The sequence below is a fragment of the Lithobates pipiens genome, unplaced genomic scaffold (genome assembly GCF_037356315.1).
Source record: "Lithobates pipiens isolate NorthernLeopardFrog02 unplaced genomic scaffold, aLitPip1_a1.2 Scaffold_13, whole genome shotgun sequence".
NCBI classification, from domain to species: domain Eukaryota; kingdom Metazoa; phylum Chordata; class Amphibia; order Anura; family Ranidae; genus Lithobates; species Lithobates pipiens.
In genome coordinates, this window is record NW_027507718.1 from 38,081,681 (window position 1) to 38,103,871 (window position 22,191).

A 22,191-nucleotide genomic window follows, 5' to 3' on the forward strand; every position below is an offset into this window, starting at 1 on the left:
GCCTCTGAAACCCCAGACCTTTGAGCCTGCTCCTGAAGGTCACATTGTAAACTTTTCTGGACCCAATCTCTTCCCATCTACTCCCAGGAAGCATGTGACCTCAGTATATATCTATGTCCCTCCCCTGCCCATACAAATTAATGATTTGGCCAGGGCCATATACACTGCCTGCTCTTCAGTCCCTGCCCCTCCTTCTTTCGAGAACATTACCCTGGACAAGCAAGGGAGGTCTTCCAGGGTGAAGAACAGGTGGTCACACCCCCTCTATTCTACTGCTCCTCCCAAACCCAGATCAACCCACCAGGCCTAAACAAAGAAAGAGTAAGGCACTGGCAATTTCTCCTAATATCTACCTATCAGCACCCACCTAAAGGTGGTGGGCACTACACTTGGTTTACATGTCTAGTGTATACAGACTTTGTTATAAAATAATCCTCAAGACTGTATAATAAGCTGAAGAAGTGCATATCTGAGTGACTATTTTTCTAAATGCTTTTTCACTTATGTTCTGTGAAATATTCAATAAAAAAATATTGATTTAAAAAAAATATTATACCTGACTCAAAGAGCACCAGGACCCACTGCAGCCTTCTGCTGCTCACAGTGACACATGTGCGATACCTTTACACAGATCCACGTGCAGGGAGGTTTTCCAAACACTGTTTGCCTTAAGCCCTTGTTATCAAGTTTTCCCAGCTCTATAATATCAAAGTATGCTTGAAAGCATTTGCTTTAATTATTGCATCTGTGGCCAGCCTAAATAAAACATAATTATTACCTACATGAGTAAGTTAAATTCTTGTTGTACACAAATATCTAATTTGCTTATGTGCAAAGACTTATGCCCCGTACACATAATCGGACTTTCAGACAAAACAAAAACCGTGGATTTTTGTTCAAAGGTTGTTGGCTCCAACTTGTCTTGTATGGTCACACAAATGTTGGCCAACAATTACGAACGTAGTGACATACAAGACGTATTTGTGATATCTCCATTATGAACGCTAGTTTTACAAGACTAAACGCTTCCGACTCGTACTTGATTCCAAGCATGCATGAACTTTTGTGCAACAGGCTTGTGTACACACAATCGGAAAGTCCGACAACAAAGTTTTGTTGCCGAAAAGTTTGAGAATCTGCAAGCCAACATTTGTTGGGGGAAAGTTCCGACAACAAATGTTCGATGGAGCCTACACACAGTCGGACTTCCCGCCAACAAGCTTACATCCAAGATTTGTGTATGAGGCATACGTTTTCCCTTTCAGAAGTTCCTATGAATATTACCTATCTGTCGAAAAGGTTTTCAGCTTTTATGTCCATAGAATTGTCTTGCTTACTGTTTTGAATGTCATCAGAATCAGAGGATTAATGGCTGTAGCATTGAGATCCACCAAGGCAATAAATACTTAGAGCAGGGCTTGACAAATTTGCTTGGAATCTAGGAGCCAGCTAAAAAAGTTAGGAGCCAGGTCCGTAACGGCAATCTGGACCTGTCCCTGGCCTGACATGGAGACGAGTAAGGGGAAGATAGCGCGGCCCCCCCACCCCTCCCCACACCTGTCTCCAAGTCATTGCCCATAGCTCTTAGAGGGACATTTTATTTATTTTAATTTTTTTTCAAATGACAATTGTTTTTTTTAAATTGCATTTTAGTGTAAATATGAGATCTGAGGTCTCTCTGACCCCAGATCTCATATTTAAGAGGACCTGTCATGCTTTTTTCTATTACAAGGGTTTTTTACATTCCTTGTAATAGGAATAAAAGTGACAATTTTTTTTAAAAAGAACAGTGAAAAAAGAAAGTTAAAATAAGAAAAACATTTTTTTTTAAATGCGCCCTGTCCCGCCAAGCTTGCGTGCAGAAGCGAACGCATACGTGAGTAGCGCCCGCATAGGAAAGCGGTGTTCAAACCACACATGAGGTATCGCTGTGATCGGTAGAGCGAGAGCAATAATTCTACCCCTAGACCTCCTCTGTAACCCAAAACATGCAACATGTAGAATCTTTTAACCGTTTCCCGACCAGCGCACGACGATGTACGTCGACAGAATGGCACGGGCAGGCATATTGGCGTACAGGTACGTCCAATCTTCAATGCCGTCCTGCCATCAGGAGCGCACTGCCGCACTGGTCGGGACTCCCGTGAGTCCGGTCAGGACCCGCGGACTCGATCGACGGCTGAATGGAGGAAATGCCGTGTAAACAGCATTTCTCCATTCTGCCTAGCAACTAGTGACGCTGATCTCTGCTCCATGTGATTGGAGCAGAGATCAGTGTTCACTAAATGAAAGCCCAACCCCCCCACAGTTAGTAACACACCCCTAGGAACACTTAACCCCTACACTGCCCCCCACTGGTTAACCCCTTCACTGCCATTTACACAGGAATCACTGCATTTATATAGCAGTGATTACTGTATAAATGACAATGGTCCCAAAAATGTGTCAAAAATGTCCGATGGGTCCCCCACAATGTCGCAGTCACAATAAAAATCGCTGATCGCTGCCATTACTAGTAAAAAAAAAATTATAAAAAATTATTAATAAAAATGCTATAAAACTATCCCTATATTGTAAACGCTATAACTTTTGCGCAAACCAATCAATAATCGCTTATTGCAATTTGTTTTACCAAAAATATGTAGAAGAATACGTATCGGCCTAAACTGAGGGAAAAAAATGTTTTTTTATATATTTTTGAGGGATATTTATTATAACAAAAAGTAAAAAATAATGTGTTTTTTTCAAAATTGTCGCTCTATTTTTGTTTATAGCGCAAAAAATAAAAAGCGACGCAGTGCTGAATCGCAAAAAGTGGTCTGGTCTTTGACCAGCAAAATGGTCCGGTCTGTAAGTGGTTAAACGTCGCCTATGGAGATTTTAAAGAGTAAAAGTTTGTCGCCATTCCATGAGCGGACGCGATTTTGAAGCGTGACATGTTGGGTATCAATTTACTCGGCGTAACATTATTTTTCACAATATAAAAAAAATTGGGCTAACTTTACTGTTGTCTTATTTTTTAAATTAAATAAATTATTTTTCCCGAAAAAAGTGCGCTTGTAATTCCGCTGCACAAATACGGTGTGACAGACAGTATTACAACGACCACCGTTTTATTCTCTTGGTTGTTAGAACTCCTAAACATATATATTTTTTATTCTAAGTAAAGGGGAGGAGATGGATGGGCAAGTGAAAGCTCCATTAGCATTGCTGGCTGTCATACCAACAGCCACCACTAGATGGCGCCAGATTCCAGAAGGAAACATAGGACCGCAGAAGGCCTCAAAGCCGCGCGGCCTCAATTACCGGCCGGCGGCGGCGCGGCCCGACGCGATCATGCTGGGGGGGTGTGTGGGGAGACAGGATAACCCCAGCGCTGCTGCCCCAGGCGCTAGGTCACTAATTCTAGTCGCAAATGCGACCTGGCACCCGGGGTTTGTCGAGCCCTGACTTAGAGTATATGTTCTCCACGTGTATGCATGTTTTTTTATCTTGGTGCACGACTTTCTCTCAAAGTCCATATGTAAACTAGTTGGGATCTGACCTAAGTTGGCCTAATGTTCTAATATGAGTGTGGTACAATCCAGTGGCGGCTGCTCCAATAGGGGCACAGGGGTGCCACCCCCAAAACCATGTGCCTGGCCCCAAATCTATGTGTAGATTTCACTGAGGATTTTTTTCTATTTTGAAACACATGATTAGAGCCTGAGGCTCCAATTGGCTTCAAAAAGGGTGGAGCACAAAGAGCACTGCACCTCAAGCCCAACCACTTGTGTGACTTAATTAATATTATCTATTGTCCTCCTGCTTCTCCTCCCGGCCAATCAGGAAGTGGAAGAGACCCAATTGGCTGAGAGGAGAAGCAACAGTATTGGCCGGTACTGGGGGAGGGTGGATATATGTGGCGATCCAGGAGATGGCCATTCTCATCAACCCAGAGAGGATGTACGGGGAGATCTGGGAGATGGCCATCCTCATTTTAAAGATCGCCCCAACCCGCCCCCCCCTCCCAGGCTGGAGCACCAACCGCCACTGGCACAACCATTAGGCCAGGGGTGTCCAAACTTTTTTCAAAGAGGGCCGGATTTGATGAAGTGAACATGCGCGAGGGCCGACCATTTTGCCTGACATTCTTTGAATCGTTAAAATTCGGTCTAAGTGTGTTCGTTCGAGCACTAATACATTGCCCAACAAGAATTCTCTTGCCTTTGTGGCTGTGTGTGGGAAGAATTGAGCTTGGGCGTATTTGTACATACTGTATTAATTGGCGTATAACACACACCTTCACTTTAAGAGGGAAGTTTCAGGAAAAAAAAATGTTTAAATAAAGAACTGTGAAGCAAAATAATGGTCAGTGCCCACCAATGCAGCCTAATCAGTGCACATCTGCAGACCCACCACAGCCAGGAATGCCCCCCACCATAGCCAGGAATGCCCCCCCTTAGCCAGGAATGCCCCCCACCATAGTCAGGAATGCCCCCACCATAGCCAGGAATTCCCCCACCATTGCCAGGGACGCAGCACCATTGCCAGGGACGCAGCACCATTGCCAGGAATGCCTCCCCAAATGCCTCACCATTGCCAGGAATGACTTACCATTGCCAGGGACGCAGCACCATTGCCAGGGACGCAGCACCATTGCCTGGGACGCAGCACCATTGCCAGGAATGCCTCCCCAAATGCCTCACCATTGCCAGGAACGCAGCACCATTGCCAGGAACGCAGCACCATTGCCTGGGACGCAGCACCATTGCCAGGAATGCCTCCCCAAATGCCTCACCATTGCCAGGAACGCAGCACCATTGCCAGGAACGCAGCACCATTGCCAGGAACGCAGCACCATTGCCAGGAACGCAGCACCATTGCCAGGAACACAGCACCATTGCCAGGAATGCACTGACGAGCGCCAAAGGAGAATCTCCTGTTTACATGGCGGCTTCTTTAATAGAAAGTCCCGCCTCCTTTGATGGACAGAAAAGTCGTCCAATGGCAGTGCAGGAGAAGGACTTCCTATTACAGAGGCCGCCCGTAAACAGGAAATTCTCCTGTGTACGGCGCTCGGTCCTGTCCTCCCTGTACCTTCCGAAGCATATATATCAGGGGTAATGAATTCAAATTAAAGGAGGTCCGGTCGCCAAAATTTTCTTTGGGCCGAGGTCCGAATCTCAAGTCTGTGCTACGACTCAGAAATATTGTAGTAACTGTATATCTATCAAAAACATGAGAAATGTACAATTTCCTTAGCATTTCAACAATATTTATTGTCAAGTTAAATCTGGTGTCCCCATCACAGCGCCCCTTTACATCAGGTGTCCCCATCACAGTGCCCCTTTACATGAGGTGTCCCCATCACAGTGCCCCTTTACATCAGGTGTCCCCATCACAGTGCCCCTTTACATCAGGTGTCCCCATCACAGTGCCCCTTTACATCAGGTGTCCCCATCACAGTGCCCCTTTACATCAGGTGTCCCCCATCACAGTGCCCCTTTACATCAGCTGTCCCCATCACAGTGCCTCTTTACATCAGGTGTCCCCATCACAGTGCCCCTTTACATCAGGTGTCCCCATCACAGTGCCCCTTAACATAAAATGTGCACATCAGGATTTCCCTTAACATAAAATACCGTATATACTCGAGTATAAGCCGAGATTTTCAGCCTCTTTTTTGAGGCTGAAAGTGCCCCCCTCGGCTTATACTCGAGTCATCGCTGTCTGCCTGCTCGATCAGCGTGTCGAGCAGACAGACAGCGGCCATTCTATAATTCAAAAGCCGCGCCTCCGGCTCCGCCTTCGCCTGTGATAGGCGGAACACTGAATTTCCCAGCAGCCTGTGTTCCGCCTATCACGGACATCGTCTCATCCTCGTACTACGGACGAGGATGAAAGGATGTCCGTGATAGGCGGAACACAGACTGCTGGGAAATTGTGTTCCGCCTATCACAGACAGGGAGGCGCGGCATTTGAACAGGGGAATGGGCGCCGACGAAGAGCGGTGATCCTGGGACGGGACCGGACGGAGGCTCGGCTCGGGACGGGACGGGACCGGACGGAGTCTCGGGACGGGACGGGACCGGACGGAGGCTCGGGACGGGACGGGACCGGACGGAGGCTCGGCTCGGGACGGGACGGGACCGGACGGAGGCTCGGGACCGGACGGAGGCTCGGCACACAGGTAGGCTGGACACACAAGGCCACACACACACACACACACACACACACACACACACACACACACACACACACACACACACACACACACACACACACGGATGGATGGACACACACACAGGGATGGATGGATGGATGGATGGACACACACACACACACAGGGATGGATGGATGGATGGACACACACACAGGGATGGATGGATGGATGGACACACACACACACAGGGATGGATGGACACACACACACACAGGGATGGATGGATGGATGGACACACACACAGGGATGGACAGGCATATCTCACCCTCGGCTTATACACGAGTCAATAGGTTTCCCAGTTTTTTGGGGGTAAATTGGGGGCCTCGGCTTATACTCGGGTCGGCCTATACTCGAGTATATACGGTAAGTGTCATGCTGATAGGCACATTTTATATTAAGGGGCACTCTGATGGACACAACAAAACATGCCCCTTAACTTAAAATTTGCCCATCAAAGTGCCCCTTTTAATATAAAATGTACCTATCAGTGTTGCTCTTAAAATAAAATCTGCCCATCAGCGTGCCCCTTAACATGAAATAAGGGTCACACTGATGGGCACCTATTATGTTAGGAGGCATTCTGATGGACAATTTTTATTTTAAGGGGCATGCTGATGAGTATATTTTTAATGTGCACATCGATGGGCATATTTTGTAGGGCACATTTTGTTGTACCCATCAGCGTGCCCCTTAACAAAATATGCCCATCGATGTGCACATTAAAAATATACCCATCAGCGTGCCCCGTAAAATAAAATTTGTCCATCGGATTACCCCTTAACATAAAAGGTGCCCATCAGCGTGACCCTTATTTTATGTTAAGGGGCACGTTGATGGGAAAATTTTATGTTAAAGGACACTCTGATGGGCACATTTTATTTTAAGGGACACGCTGATGGGTATATTTTTAATGTGCACATCAATGGGCATATTTTGTTAAGGGGCACCTTAACAAAACATGCCCATCAGTGTGCACATAAAAAATATATCCATCAGCGTGCCCCTTAAAATAAAATGTGCCCATCAGAGTGTCCTTTAACATAAAATTTTCCCATCAGCGTGCCCTTTACAAAAAAAAGCCCCTTAAAATATGCCCAACAGTGTGCACAACACTGATCACTAATAGATAACTAATGTGCCCACATACCTTAACTGCAGCAGGAGTGTGGGCACAACTGAAGCTGCCTCGTGATGAGATCCAGGACCCGGGAACCGCGGGCAGCAGGGGGGCGGGGCGCGCACGTGACGTCACACCCCTACTGCCCGTGTCTCTTCAGCTCCGAGAGACGCGGCCAGGAGCAGGGGGCGGGCGCATGCGCGCAGAGTCACTGGTTGCTGGGGAAACCCGCGGTCCCAGCAAACCAGTGATTGCTGTCGCTTGTTACACTGGCGGCATGGCGGTCCGGGCAGAAGCGCTGCTCGGTCCGGACTCGGACCGCCATTTTAGTGACGGCTGATATATATCTTTTGTGGCCCCGGCGCTGGGAGATCGTCGGGGGCCACAAAAGATATGTATGTCCAAATAACCAGGCGGGCCGTTCAAAACCGGGCCGCGGGCCGCAATTGGCCCGCGGGCCGGACTTTGGACATGCCTGCATTAGGCTATACTGTAAGCTTCTCTCAGAGCATCTACTGATGGCAATGGTAGTATGTACAGTACTCTATAAATGCTGCCTGAAATGTCAGTAGTATATAAAATATATTGTCTCCAATGATCAATTATCTTACCTAAAAAAAGGCTCTTTAAATCAAGAATATTGCCAGATTTAAAGCCAGTATGGTCTACTCCTGCCACAATGTGAATATCAAATATAAAGCATAGTACATGGATCTATTAAAATTTATGCATCATTACATTGTAATTACCTTATCTAAAATTCCTTGTCAGTTCTGGTTAAAAACATTAGGATTAACAAGCACGTATGATCACAACGCTCTGCTTCCACTTTATGTGTTGTCATAAAGTGCTGATTGCCATCAAACTGTTCAGGACATTTTTTGTGGATTCACATTCCATCTGTTAATTTCCGTTCTTTCGGTTAATTAGTGTGCTTTGGTGCATACAGGTACTGTTCCTAAACACATTTCAAATGAAAATTACAACATAATTTATAACAGTAGGACTCACTGGAATGTTACGGCAATTTAGATTGCGGTAGCTTGGAAAGTTATTTTCTCCATTTTAAATAAAATTACCCATTTTCCACATCTCACTTGTTATACTAAATAAGGGAGTAATTATGCCTATACATTATAAATATCAATGTCTGTGCTTTTTTATTATGAAAGGAACTCAAATATCAGTGAAGGCCTTAGCTTATATCTGACGTAAGGTTTTAAAACATGGTATATGAAGAGGTATTTGGTCCAGATTTATTGCTATTGCTGAAAGACTTTGTCATAAAATCATATTTGATAAAATGACCATGAAGAGTTATTTGTGTGTAGTGGTGAAGTTGTCACTAGTAACAAAAATCCACCAAATCACCCCGCTGCCAGACTCCCATATATCACTTGCAGAGACAATGAATAGTCATTTGCTGTTCTTTTTTTTTTTATCGGGGGGTACAACTTGGTGGGGAAAGGGGTATATAAAGGGGTATATATGGGTATATGGGATGCCCATAGAATAACTAATTTCACCATCATATTTTTGTAGATTTACATATTAGCACATAGTTTGAGTCTGAAGAAAAGATGTGCATGATTTGACAGCTATGATCTTTCTCCTGCATCACCATGCAGATTATTACTCCTCCTCTACTTAACTCCCACAGACTATTGCTTCCAGGCATTCCTCATCCATTACCGTGTAAGGAATGAGGACATCACTCTTGACCGTGTAAGGGTGATGTTCCCAGAACTCCTCTCCTCATGCACAAACTTATCCTGAAGTAAAGTAATTTCACATCATCTTTCGTAAGCATGAGGGACCCAGTCTGAATAAATCCCCAAGCTGGCTCTGATTGCTCGCTTCTACCAAGCCAGAGGCCTGCAGTACCTCTCCTGGAGGCCTAGTAATTTAAAAGCACATGTTGGGTAATGTACTACTATTCCCAGCCAGCCTGGCTTGCAAAACCTGTGCCCTCAGGCCACATCGATTTGACACATATCCCCACAGTCTTTTCTCTGATCCAGGACTCCCCATCATTGACCGTGTAATGATGAAGACTTTGCTGATGACCATGTAAAAGCAAAGTTTCCTCACAGACTTCCTGGCACATCCAGCCCTCCATTGTGGTACACTCGCCAACCTTTCTTTGCCCTGAGTTCTTGATGGAGAACCTGACTGGACCATACGTTGCGACACCTCCACCTGCCCCTCTGCTTCTTTACCAATGACCATGTAATAATAAAGACATTGCCAATGACCATGTACTGGCAAAGGTCCTCACAGATCTCCCTGAGCCTACTCCTGCAATTGTCGCACCCCCCCCGATGAGGGTGCCCTCCTACTGCTGTCTAGTATTGTAGAATAGCAGCAAATCCTACTACTAGCACCTACCTATTGGTAGAGGGTGAAAGATGTGTGCAAATGGTCACACCCTTCCAGCATTTCTTTTCATAATACTGAAAATTAGATCATATGTGCAGCGTCAAACAGTGATAAACAATAATAAAAAAAAGATAGAACAATTATACCATAAAAATATCAATAACATAAGTGTAATCCACCACTGTGTGTATCAACAAATACAAATATGTAAATAAACAGCTAAATCCTAATATTTAATCTAGGTATCTTGCATATGAATGCATTCATAAATAAAAGTCCAGTATTTCATTAACCATTTGACCACCGGAAGGTTTTACCCCTTTCATGACCAGCCATTTTTTGCTAATTAGCACTAAGCTACTTTAACTGGCATTTGCTCGGTCATGCAACACTGTACACAAATTAATTTTATATAATTTCTTCACACAAATAGAGCTTTCTTTTGGTGATATTTGACCCCCTCTGGGTTTTTTATTTTTTATTATATAAACAAAAAAAGACAGAACATTTTGGGAAGAAAAATAATAATTTTCTACTTTCTGTTTATAAAACATATCCAATAAAATCGAATTTAGGCCAAAATGTATGTTGCAAGTGCTGGCAGTGATCAGAGGCTTATCCTGCTAACATTGTGTTTTTGGGAACACTATACTATTGGGGACCCTATTATAGTTCTGATCATGATCAAGATATTGATCCATGCAGACACTATACTAGTAATGGTGGTGATCAGCGATTTAGAGTTTGACTGTGGTAGTGTGGCAGGTAATCTGGAGCTAACTGACGCTGGCTGGGAGGGGCACTAACTGACGCTGACGTCGTTAGTGACACTATTACTGTGACCAGTCATAATACTGTACACTGACACTGTACTAATGGCACTGGGTGAGTGACAGGGGTGATCAGGAGGGCAGTCACGGAGATAACAAGTGTATTCAAGTCAACGATTGGCTGTAACCTGCTGACAAACTTGTGCTGTGTTCATTCACAGCACAGGTCAGCAGGCGCCTGAAAACCAGGAAGCCAGTGCCTAGCTGTGCCTTCCAATTGGAGTAAATGTACTATGGGTAAGTGGAAAATGGTTACACCATGCCCATTTGTGTCTTCCACCCAACACATAAGTTGTGCTACATAAAGTATCACCACAAGTGTCACCAATGCTCCACCAATGCTCCACCAATATGCACTCACCAAACAATAAGCTGCAAAAATAAGCATGCAAACAGCCTGTAATGAGGTTGTCAGGAATCAGCAGCTAAAGAGATCAGACACATAGTTACACAAGGGAACTAAAACTAAAACAGCACAAGTTTATTGAACATCACAGTTATAACAACATAGTACAGTAGGTACAGACATTAAACTCTTCATAGGTGAAGGACAGTAATAGATTATACAGTAAAGAAGTTTCCTGACAATTGTGGTTTGGACTCCAACACAACTCACTCCACATATGTATGTAGATTTTCCGCCCACCTGTTCCATATTCTGTGGTATTTGGCTGGACACCCACGGTGTCTATATACTAGTTTAACCAAGGGTAGCTTACGATTAATTTCTACCACCCATTCCCGCATGGTAGGTATGGCTGGACGCATCCAGTATTTAGCCACTAGCTTTTGTGCAGTGAACAGTGTAGAGAGCAAAAACGTAGCCAAATACTTATCAACAGTGGCATCAGGAAATATGCTGAGTAGGCAACTCTTAGGGTCAAGTTGAAGGGGTGAACCCATATGGTCGTGTAGGAACTTAATAATCTGCCCCCAAAACTCCTGGATTATTGGGCATTGCCATATGAGATGATAGAAAGTACCAGTCGTACAAGAGCATCTGGGACACCTCGGGTTATAGTCAGGGTGATACCTAGCTATCCGGACAGGGGTGAGATATGACTTATGCACCACGTAGTAATGCGTTAGTCGGTCAGGTAAGTTAAGTGAAGCCTGTTTAATATTCTCGAGAGCATCCTCCCATTCCTCCCCATCAAAGGGACCTATATCTTCTTCCCATCTCATCCTAGCCCGTTCAGTTATTTGCGCCACTAAGCGGGCCCGAAGTAAGCCGTATAGAGTCAAAATCAATTTAGTCGGTTCGTCCCCCATAATTACGTCTGTCAAGGCTCATGACTGCACATTCGGAAGGTCCTGAGCAAATTACACACGGAGCGCGTGCCGCAATTGCAAGTATCGAAAGTGCATGTGAGCGGGCATGTTAAATTCCACTTGTAAGGAGGGAAAATCCCTTATGCCCAGAGGAGTCACCACCTGGTGCAGGTAGAGTACCCCCCTAGAAGCCCACAATTCTACATCGGGCAAGCTATACAACTCACAAAGTAGGGGGTTGCGCCATAACGGTGTATGTGAGTGGTGATAGTCAGCTCCCAGTAATCTAAGGGCCAGTTTCCAAATACTCCGGTGGTGTGGTAGGATCCGGGCCCGGGCATCCCTTACCCCACCACCACGAAAAATCATCTGAAGGGGAGTATCAACATGGGATTCAGCTCTCCCGCCCACCAAGGCCTGGTATCTGTGACTATCCGCTCTATGAAGGTGATAAAAATGTGAAATTTGCGCTGCTATGTAGTATGTGTGGAAATCAGGGAGAGCAAAGCCCCCCATAGATGTCGGGTTTTTAAGTGTGTTCCATGCCAACTTATGCCTAGATGGGCCCCAAATAAAGGTGTTCAGAACACCGTCCAGCGTTTTAAAGAACGCCACAGGGACCATGACAGGGGAATGCCAAAGTACATAGAGGAGCTTAGGCAGTAGGATCATTTTAATAATATTGACCCGTCCCATGACCCCGATGGGGAGACGGGACCATGCCTTAGTCTTCTCCCTCACATACAGAAGCAATGGTTCAAGATTGCAATGGATATACTCCCGGGGCTCCCTCGTAACCTACACCCCCAGATACTGGATGGAAGATACCCTGGAGAGCGGGAGAGAAGCGGCACCCCGGTCCGGGGGGAACAAGTCGAGGGGCAAAACCTGCGACTTGGTCCAATTAATATGCAGACCGGAATGACCACCAAACTCCTCTATAACCTCCAGGGCAGCTCTCAACGACTGGCCCGAGTCTTCTAAATACAGTAAAGTATCATCTGCGTACATACTTACTGACTCCACCAGAGAGCCACGTCGGAGGCCTACTACATCCGGGTGCGCCCGAAGTGCAGCAGCCAATGGTTCTGCCGTCAAAGCATATAGCATAGGAGAGAGCGGACAACCCTGACGTGTGCCACGGCCCAACTGAAAGGGGTCCGACACCCATCAATTGACCGCTACTCTAGCCATTGGGCGATAATATAAGAGAGTAATCCATTTAATAAAATTGGGGCCAAACCCAAATTCACCCAAGCATTCCCAGAGATAATTCCACTCAATGGAATCAAACGCCTTAGTGGCATCTAGTGACACTACCACCCTCGACCCCATTCTGTCATGCCCAGCCTGGATATTCATATATAAACGACGGATATTTATGGCCGTGTTCTTCCCGGGCATAAATCCCGTTTGATCAGGGTGAATAAGTGATAGGATGATGCCACTCAAGCGGGTAGCAAGTGCTTTAGCCAATATTTTAATATCTGCCTGGAGCAGCGAGATGGGGCGGTAGGAATCTGGGGAGTGGGGATCTTTTCCTGGCTTGGGTATCACTATAACAGCCTGCCTTAGAGTATCCGGTAGGGACTCGGATTCAAATATGTGCGTATATAGTCTCAGCAGTTCTGGCACTAGTATCTCAGAGTAGTGGGCATAGAAATCCAGGGGAATACCATCCAGTCCAGGGGCCTTAGCCGCTGCAAGGGAGGCTATCGCTAGACCGATCTCATCCGCCGATAGCGGAGCCTCAAGAGTCCTAACCTGTGCTTCGGACAGGTGGGGAAGAGAGACATCATGGAGGTATGTCCCTGTCTCAGTTCTCGGCATACGCACTTGCGACTCATAAAGGGTAGCATAATAAGCACGAAACATATTGGCCATTGTTGGCGGGTCAGTCACTTCTGCACCCCCACTGTCAGTCAACGAAACCACCACCGGGGGTTTGGAGTCCCGATGCGCCAAGTAGGCCAACAACTTTCCCGCTCTTTCCCCTTGCTCGAACACCCGTTGTTTAATAAAAAACAGCTTTTGTTTAGCCTGTTCAATTTGGAGGTGATCAACTATCCTTGTGTGGTGCCTTAGCATCTGGGCCTTAGCAGGTGTGGGGTCAGTGGTGAAGTCAATGGTCACCGAGTCCAGCTCCCTCAGGGCATTGGACATCAGAGTCTTGGAGGTACGCTTCAATCGGTTGATCCGGTGTGTTAAAGTGGATCGTACATGCAGTTTGAAAGCCTCCCAGGTGCAATCAGCCGAAGCCGTTTCCCGATTAGTATTAAAAAAAAACTGCCATTCGCCCCCTAAATCCTCACTTTCACTCAAGGCAGTTAACCAGAAAGGGTGAAGCCGCCATGGTTTTGGTCCAGTGGGCCGGGTCAATGAGAGCGTTGCCCAGCAAGGGGCGTGGTCCGACAGTGATCTGGCATAATAGCCCGTGTCAACTAGCCTGGGTAACAACTGACTGGATACAGCAATGTAATCAATGCGTGACATGGTGGAATGAGTTGCGGAGAAACAGGAGTAAATACGTTTAGTCGGATATTTAAATCGCCACAGATCAGTAAGGGAGAATTCCTGAAACGTGCGGCCTAGGCCAGTGTCCCCTGTTGAGGTCCCCCTCGACTAGAGCTCATTTTATCCACCCCTGGGTTCAAAACCATATTAAAATCCCCCAGCCAAATTGCTGGGACATTGGGATGCTGAGCCATAAAAAAAGAGTCCCTCTGTAATTAGTCTGTGATCATAGGGCGGGGGTATATAATAGGCGAGAATAATGTATTGTTCGCCGTGCAAAAAGCAGTGTATAAATATATATCTGCCCTGCGGGTCTGTTTGCAAAGAAACCAAAGTAAACTGTGCCGTCTTAGTTATCAATATAGACACCCCACGGGAATAGGACGTATGGGTGGCGTGGTAGGCCCAGCCAATCCATGGGCGACGCAAAGCTATTTGCAATCTCCCAGTGACATGCGTCTCCACCAGAACTGTGATATCCGCTCTATAAGATTTAAGACACTCAAACACTGCCGCCCGCTTAATTTTATCCCGAATCCCGCGGACATTCCACGTCAGTAACTTAAGGGTACCCATTGTATGGTCTCAACCATTATCACAAGGAGGAAAATAGTACTCATACCACCGGGCAGGACTGTACCCATCCCCATAATTATCAGTGTAGATATAAAAAAGAGACATTTGTCTGTTCCATGACCAAATAAAGCTTGTGCCACAACTAAGCATATAACATAAAAACCTGTAACATAACATTTACAACCCATCCCCACCCTCCCTGCTCTCAGCAAAGTATATATATCTTTAAGGTGATATTTATTTACAATAAAAAACGGCAAACCATGAACACAGCAAACAACAAACATGAACAACCACAAAGACAAACAGGAACCAAACCCCCAATGCACAAGAACCACAATAATCAATAAACCTAACAATAACTAATAAATCTAACTACTAAAGAAATACAAATATATACAATATACTGCTAAGGGTACAGGGAATGCAGGGATGCAAGGTAGAGGAGATCAAGGCAGAGGGGGGCAAGAGCAAGACAGAGGAGTGAAGGCTGGATCTGGCAATCAGGAACCAACTGGTAGCAAGGAAGGGATCAGAATCATGACACGCCAGGGGAAGGGAGGAGCAGCATTAAAGTGGAGTTCCTTTTTTTCATTTATTAAAAGTCAGCAGCTACAAAAAGTGTAGCTCTTGACTTTTAATAAACAGACACTCACCTGTCCCGTGGTCCAGCGATGTGGCCACACGGAGCATCGCTTCTCTCCCCCTCTTCGCGGCACCTCCATTGAAACTGTGGGCACCCGGCCGTGACAGCTAGTGGCTTCATGGCCGTGCATGCGCGATGCACTCTCCAAGTGGACAGGCGATCTTTTGGGACCTGTGACGTGTCCCAGAAGATTGCCAAGAGGGAGGGGCTGCCTAGGGGGAGAGGAGTTTTACACAACTACTTTCTTATTTAAAGCGGAGGTTCACACAAAAATGTAACCTCCGCTTTTCGGAACCCTCTCCCCTCCGGTGTCACATTTGGCACCTTTCAGGGGGGGAGGTCTAAGACAGGTATTTGCACCCACTTCCCGGCATAGACTCCCGGGAGTCTATGCCTCTTCCCATCCCGCCGCTCTGTCTGCTTGGACACACGGGTCCCAGAGACAGCACAGACCATTTAGATTGCCCTGCGTAACTCGCGCAAGCGCCGTAGGGAACCGGGAAGTGAAGCCGCAAGGCTTCATTTCCTGATTCCCATAGCGAAGATGGCGACCACAGCATCCGAGGACCAAGGGATGGTTTGGTCTCGGGAGCTGACATCGCTGGACCCTGTGACAGGTGAGTGTCAATATTTTAAAAGTCAGCAGCTGCAGTATTGACTCCCGCTTTAACTCATTATTGAATAAATATAAATTTGAAATGACTGAGAAATAATTTAAGTTTAAAAAAGTACGACAGTCATTAATTAAAACATTTTTTGTGATCAGTATGCATATTTAAAAATAAAACACGCATTTGATTTCTGCCTTACCTTTTGTTGGCTTGAAATAGCACTTTGTCTAATAGAGTTTCACCCTCTTTAGTAAAATGTGGAGTCTGAAGAAGGCAGCGGAGTTGGTACCAATGAGTTAAAGAGGAAGTAAACCCTGATGGGTTTACTTCCTCTTTGATTCCCTGCAAAGGTAAAGCATAATGGACTACTATGCATCGCATAGTAGTCCATTATGTGTCACTCCCGCGCATGCGCACAGGAGCCGCCACTCGCGGCATATCACCGTTGACAGCGCCGTGCTCAGTGCGCCTGCGTGCCGCTGTCTGCGTACTCCATTTGCTCTCAGTTAGTTCTAGATTTCTTGAAGATTTACTTACAGTGATCCAACAAATGCCACATCAAAACAGACTGCAATATGTGAAGGTCACATGGAGTCTCCATTCTTAGCCCCCGTACACACGGTCGGACATTCCGGCAACCAAATCCGTCGGATTAATTCCGATGGATTTAGTCCGGAAGAGGTCTGGAAGTGATGTTGCATACACACGGTCGGACTCAGTTGTCAGAATTTCCGGTTGCCAAGAACGCAGTGACATAAGCCGCGTACGGCGGCATTAGAAAAAGGAAGTTCAGCACCATGCCGGCACCCTTTGGGCTCCTTCTGCTGATCTCGTGTTTATCGCGTGTTAGTAGAAGTTTGGTGAGAGACGATTCGCGCTTTTCAGATTTGTGCTTCAGTTCGGTACTGCTCTTCAGTTTCTGCTTGTCTTTACGTATCTGATTATCAGTGCGTGTAGTCAGTAAGCATTTGTTGCTCATTGTGGACTATATCTTGGTATAGTATGCTTTGATTTGCATTGCTTATTGTCTGCTTGCTTCTGCTTTTCAGGTCGTTCTTTCAGGCATTGCTGTTTATCAGTGCTTTCTGTTGTCCGTTCTGACCAGCTGACCGTTTTAAACCATGTATCGTGTATGTACTCGTCGTAGAGTTTGTGCTGTGCAGGGGCTTCGTGTTGGGGTTCTTACTTTGACACAAGCTCGGTTCATGAACAGGGAGAGAAGGCGTTTGTGGACCAAGAATTGGTTGCACCAGCGTGACCAGTTCTCGCACATGCCTTTGTTCCGTGAGATCCGGGAGAATAATCCTGATGATTTTTCACCGTCTGCTGGCTTTGCTGTCCCCTTATATCACCTGCATGCGGCAAGCCATCACTCCGGAGCAGAGGCTCATCGCCACGTTGCGCTGCTTGGCGACAGGGAGAAGCCTTCAGGACCTGAAGTTCTCCACAGGCATCTCCCCCCCAGGCTCTGGGGATCATTATTCCAGAGACCTGTTCTGCCATCATTCAGTTCCTGCAGAAGGACTATATGAAGGTAAGTTTTATCCTTTAAAGAGGAGGGCCGGTTTAAAAAAAAAATTTAAAGTCAGCAGCTGCAAACACTGTAGCTGCTGACATTTAATAAGCACACTTACCTGTCCAGGGAGCCCGCGATGTCGGCCGCCCGAAGCTGACCCGTCCCTCGGTCTTGGGTCCCGGCGCCGCCATTTTGGCTAAGGGAAACAGGCAGTGGAGCCTTGCGGCTTCACTGCCCGTTTCCTACTGTGCATGCGCAGCACTTTGTGAATGGGGAGCGCTGTGTTCTGGGACACACAGTTTTTGCAACTTGGTGTTTTTGTGTAAACAGGCATGTATGAAAGCGTAACATACAGAACACAGGAACTTACAAAGTTCAACTTTGAAAAGTGAAGACAATATCAGACATGAGTATGTACAAACTGGGCTGATATTGCCTTCATCACATGGGGTGTCACCCCTGGAAAAGCCAAATTTGGAAGATGCACACAGTGTGTCAACATGTGCTATCTCCCATCATGGGGGATCAATGTAAATGTTTTGGGGCTGCAACCCCTTCATCTCAGCCACTTTCCACAAAACACATACATTGATCCAGCATGATGGGAGATATGGCATGTTGACACACTGTGTGCATCTTACAAATTTAGCTTTTTGTAAAAAAATAAAACCCTAGCTAGTTTGGGGTGTTTCAGACTGTCCCCAAAACATCAATGATGTTCTTCATTTTATTTTGAACATCATTGATGTTTTTCTGTATATTTTCTAAATCCCGATTGCACCCCATTATCTCCCCAATCAGGATCTGGGCACTTTCACTGGTAAAATGTGATTCTTCTTCCACATCACCTACAAAAAAAAGCAAAAAAAACCCCACCATGTATTATAAATATGCCGACATACATTGATTAGCTTACCGGAAGCTGTGATCTCCGACACTTACCTGTTGTGGTGACAATTTGTCCAACTTCAACGATCTCTCCTTCCTCCTCCTCCTGCTCCTCTGCTTCAGGTGTTGGAATTTCGCCTTCTTTGGGAGGTGTGGGGTCCCTGGTGTCCTTAGACTTCTCGAGTCTTCTCTCCCCTAGGAGAATGTAAATAAGGAATACTTAGCACGCAGAGGGCAGAAATAGGAATATGAAACATTGCTTGGAAGTGTGGTACAATTGTGTTTTTTGGCCGAGTTCAAAGGTGAGAACATTATTGTGGACACTTTGTTAAGCTGGAATACTTACCTGCAGAACGATGTTTCTTACGAACAATTAAAACCATGAACTTGGAAGTGGCCATTTTAAACTGTACAACATGAAATCAAAGCACATGGAGCAGTATGCAAGAAAGAATAATCAAATGAACACACGACAACTACTTACTTTTTTGAAGAACACGCTTGATCCTTCTGTACTGATCGTGCTCCCTCAGTTTCAGGTCTGACCAGCGGTTTCTCAGTTGATCCTTGGATCGTCGTGCCACAAAATTCTTCTGAAGACTCTTCACAAATTTAGTCAAGTTCTTGTCCTTTCTGATATTTGGGTTTGGGTAAGGTCCATACTTCCCATCATAGTCGGTCCTCTTAAATATGTCCACCATCTCCAACATCTCTCCAAAAGACATATTTAAGGCCTTAAATCTTCTCTTCCAGGATCGGGACATTTCAGGCTCCGGGCTTTCCTCGCCCTCCTCCTTGTTAGTGGAACTCTGATTGCGCACCTGCGTTCTCTCCGCCATGTGCTCTTCCCACTGCGCCGAAAGCGAAGGGGCGAGGAATAGTCTAGAAAGAACGTCAGGGGTGGGCGGAGTTTCACGCATGCACACTGTATATAAAACGCAACACGTGTGTGTCGTATGTACGATCTGTGAAAAGAGGGAGAAGCTGACGCGACGATCGTGCAAACAAAGGTAACATTTTGAACTTGGTATATCACTAGCCTATACTGCTTCTAGATTGAGGCCTAAATTAGTGGAGTTTAGCCTGACATTAGGGTTTGTCTTGTGTTGTGTCTTGCAGAGATTATGGATGGTTTCAACAATCACAGTTTCCTCCCTCTGTTCATCGATCAATACAGGGAGCTGCCCTGCCTGTGGCAATCAATGCACCCTCAATACAAAAACAAACGAAAGAGGCAGGCAGCGCTGGAGAAACTGGATAAGTTTGTGAAGCCGGTAGTCCACAGGGCAGACGTCAACTATTTAAAAGTGAAAATCGGTGGCCTGAGGAGTACATATCTGAAGGAGAGGAAGAAGGTGCTGAAGTCCATGCAATCTGGAGCTGCAGCAGATGAAGTCTATGTCCCCAGGCTGTGGTATTATGACAGGATATATTTTCTGTCAGACCAGGCTGAGGTCAGAGAATCCCTCTCTACCCTTCCTTCCACGCGTCCTGCTACATTCCATACCCACTGAGTCTTCCGACGCCCAACCTGGGCCTTCCACTCAGGAAGAACTGGAGGAGCCCAGCTTGAGCTAGGTATAGTATTGTTGTACATATTTTGGGAGTAAAAATGAATGATGTTAACTTGATTTTTGCTCACTAATTGCTGATTTTAGAAAGTGTTTCACATATCAATAGACAGTAGTGGCCAAAACCTTTGGGCCAAGAATGAAAAATGCTGGGCTCAGAATGATAGTCTTTTCTATTGGTTAACAATTTGCAACAGTCTTGATGTGAAAATTGTGTGTGTTTGATGAACCAAAAACTAAAACTATGTCCCTTTTTCATACACAGGAAGACATCAGCCACAAATAGGAGGGTGTGGAATGCAGCAGCCAGGAGGTGGTTGTGGAAAGTGGCAGCCAGGAGGAGGCAGGGGTAAGCGGCAGCCAGGTGGTGGGCGGGCGGAGGAGCCTAACAGAATGCCAGGTCCCTCCCCTCCGCCTTCCACACAAAAGGGCCAGAAAGGAGAGGAATGTGGAGGAGTCGACTCTGAGGCTCATCGGGAGGCTTCAGCGGCCCTCCAAGCCACCCCCACCTATCAAGAGGCCTTTGCTGCCTTGGCTGCATGTAAACTTGAGCAAATGGAGGAGGGGCAAAAGATCTTGTGCATGGAGCTAATTCTCTGCACCCTCAACAAGGGTCTGCTGGGCCAAATGACACAAGCAACACACTTTTGTGATTTGGCCCATGCCCCTCCTCCTCCACCTCCTTCTGCCACACCTCCAGCACCACAGCCACAGCCTGGAAGGAAGCATGGAAGGAAGACCAGAGTGTGAGAACCTGGGTTCAGTCTGGTCTGACAGAAGATGCAGCCTCTTGTAGTACCACAGCCTGGGAACATAGATGTCATCTGCTGCTGTTCTGGGTTTCTTGGACTTCAGGACCAGACTTCTCTCCCTCAGACATGTACTCCTCAGGCCACCAATTTTTGCGTTTAAATAGTTGATGTGTGCCCTGGGGGCCAAAGGCTTCGCTAATCTCCCCAGTTTCTACAGCGCTGCCTCCCTCTTTATTTGTTAATAACACCTAAATAAAGGTTTTTTTTGTTTGAAAAAATACTTGCGTATGTGTTTTACTTCAAAAAGGACAGTTTATTTGAGAGTAGGCAGGTACATTTCAAAAATACAAAGTCAAATGAATAACAAGGGGCACCAACACTAAACAACCTCATGCAGATTAAAAAAGAAAAAGAAAATACAAAAAAGATAATAATGGTGTTGTGGCAAGTTGACACACAAAACACACCCCAAAAAATGCAAAGATGAGCAAACTGACAAAAAAGGAGATGTTGATGAAAAAAAACAACCACAAAATTCCCCCAAAAAAAAAAAATTTGTGTAGATGTGACAATTTAAAATATTGTAGTGCTGAAATGAGTAAAAAAGACTCAGGAAATACATTCGGGAGAAGTGTATGTGACTATGAGCATCAAAAGAAGTTCATTCTTGCAGCATTGTAAAGAACAAGAGAATGCGCTTCATGAAAGAATTTTTAACATTGCAGCGTGACGAATGTGCTATATCGATTACGAGCAGTAGTTTTACCTGAGCGAGCGCTTCCGTGTCAGAAATTGATTGTGATCATGCGTGGCACCTTGTCCGTCGGAGTAGGCTACACATGATCGGAGTATGTCCGATCGGAGCATTTTGTCGGAAAATTTTACCGGCAAGTTGGAAAAGTTGGTCCGTCGGATATTCCGACGGAAACAGTCCGATGCAGACCAGACACAGTCGGTATATCCGACAAAATGGTCCGATAGGAAACATTCCGTCGGAATCTCCGACCGTGTGTACAAGAAAGTTGAAGTGAAAGTGAAAGTTTAAAGCAAGATTTAATTTGCTGGCCGTTGGTTGTCAGGGTCTGCAGACGGGGGGCTTATCGGAATCCGGGAGCCCCCTTTAGTAAGGGGGCCCCCAGATACCGGTCCCCCACCCTATGTGAATGAGTATGGGGTACCATGTACCCCTATCCATTCACCTGGTGAAAAAAAGTGTAAATAAAAAAAGACAACACAAGTCTTTAAATTAATTTAATGGACAGCTCCGGTGGTCTTCAGTCTTGGGGGTCTTCTCGCCGGACTCTTCCGCTATCT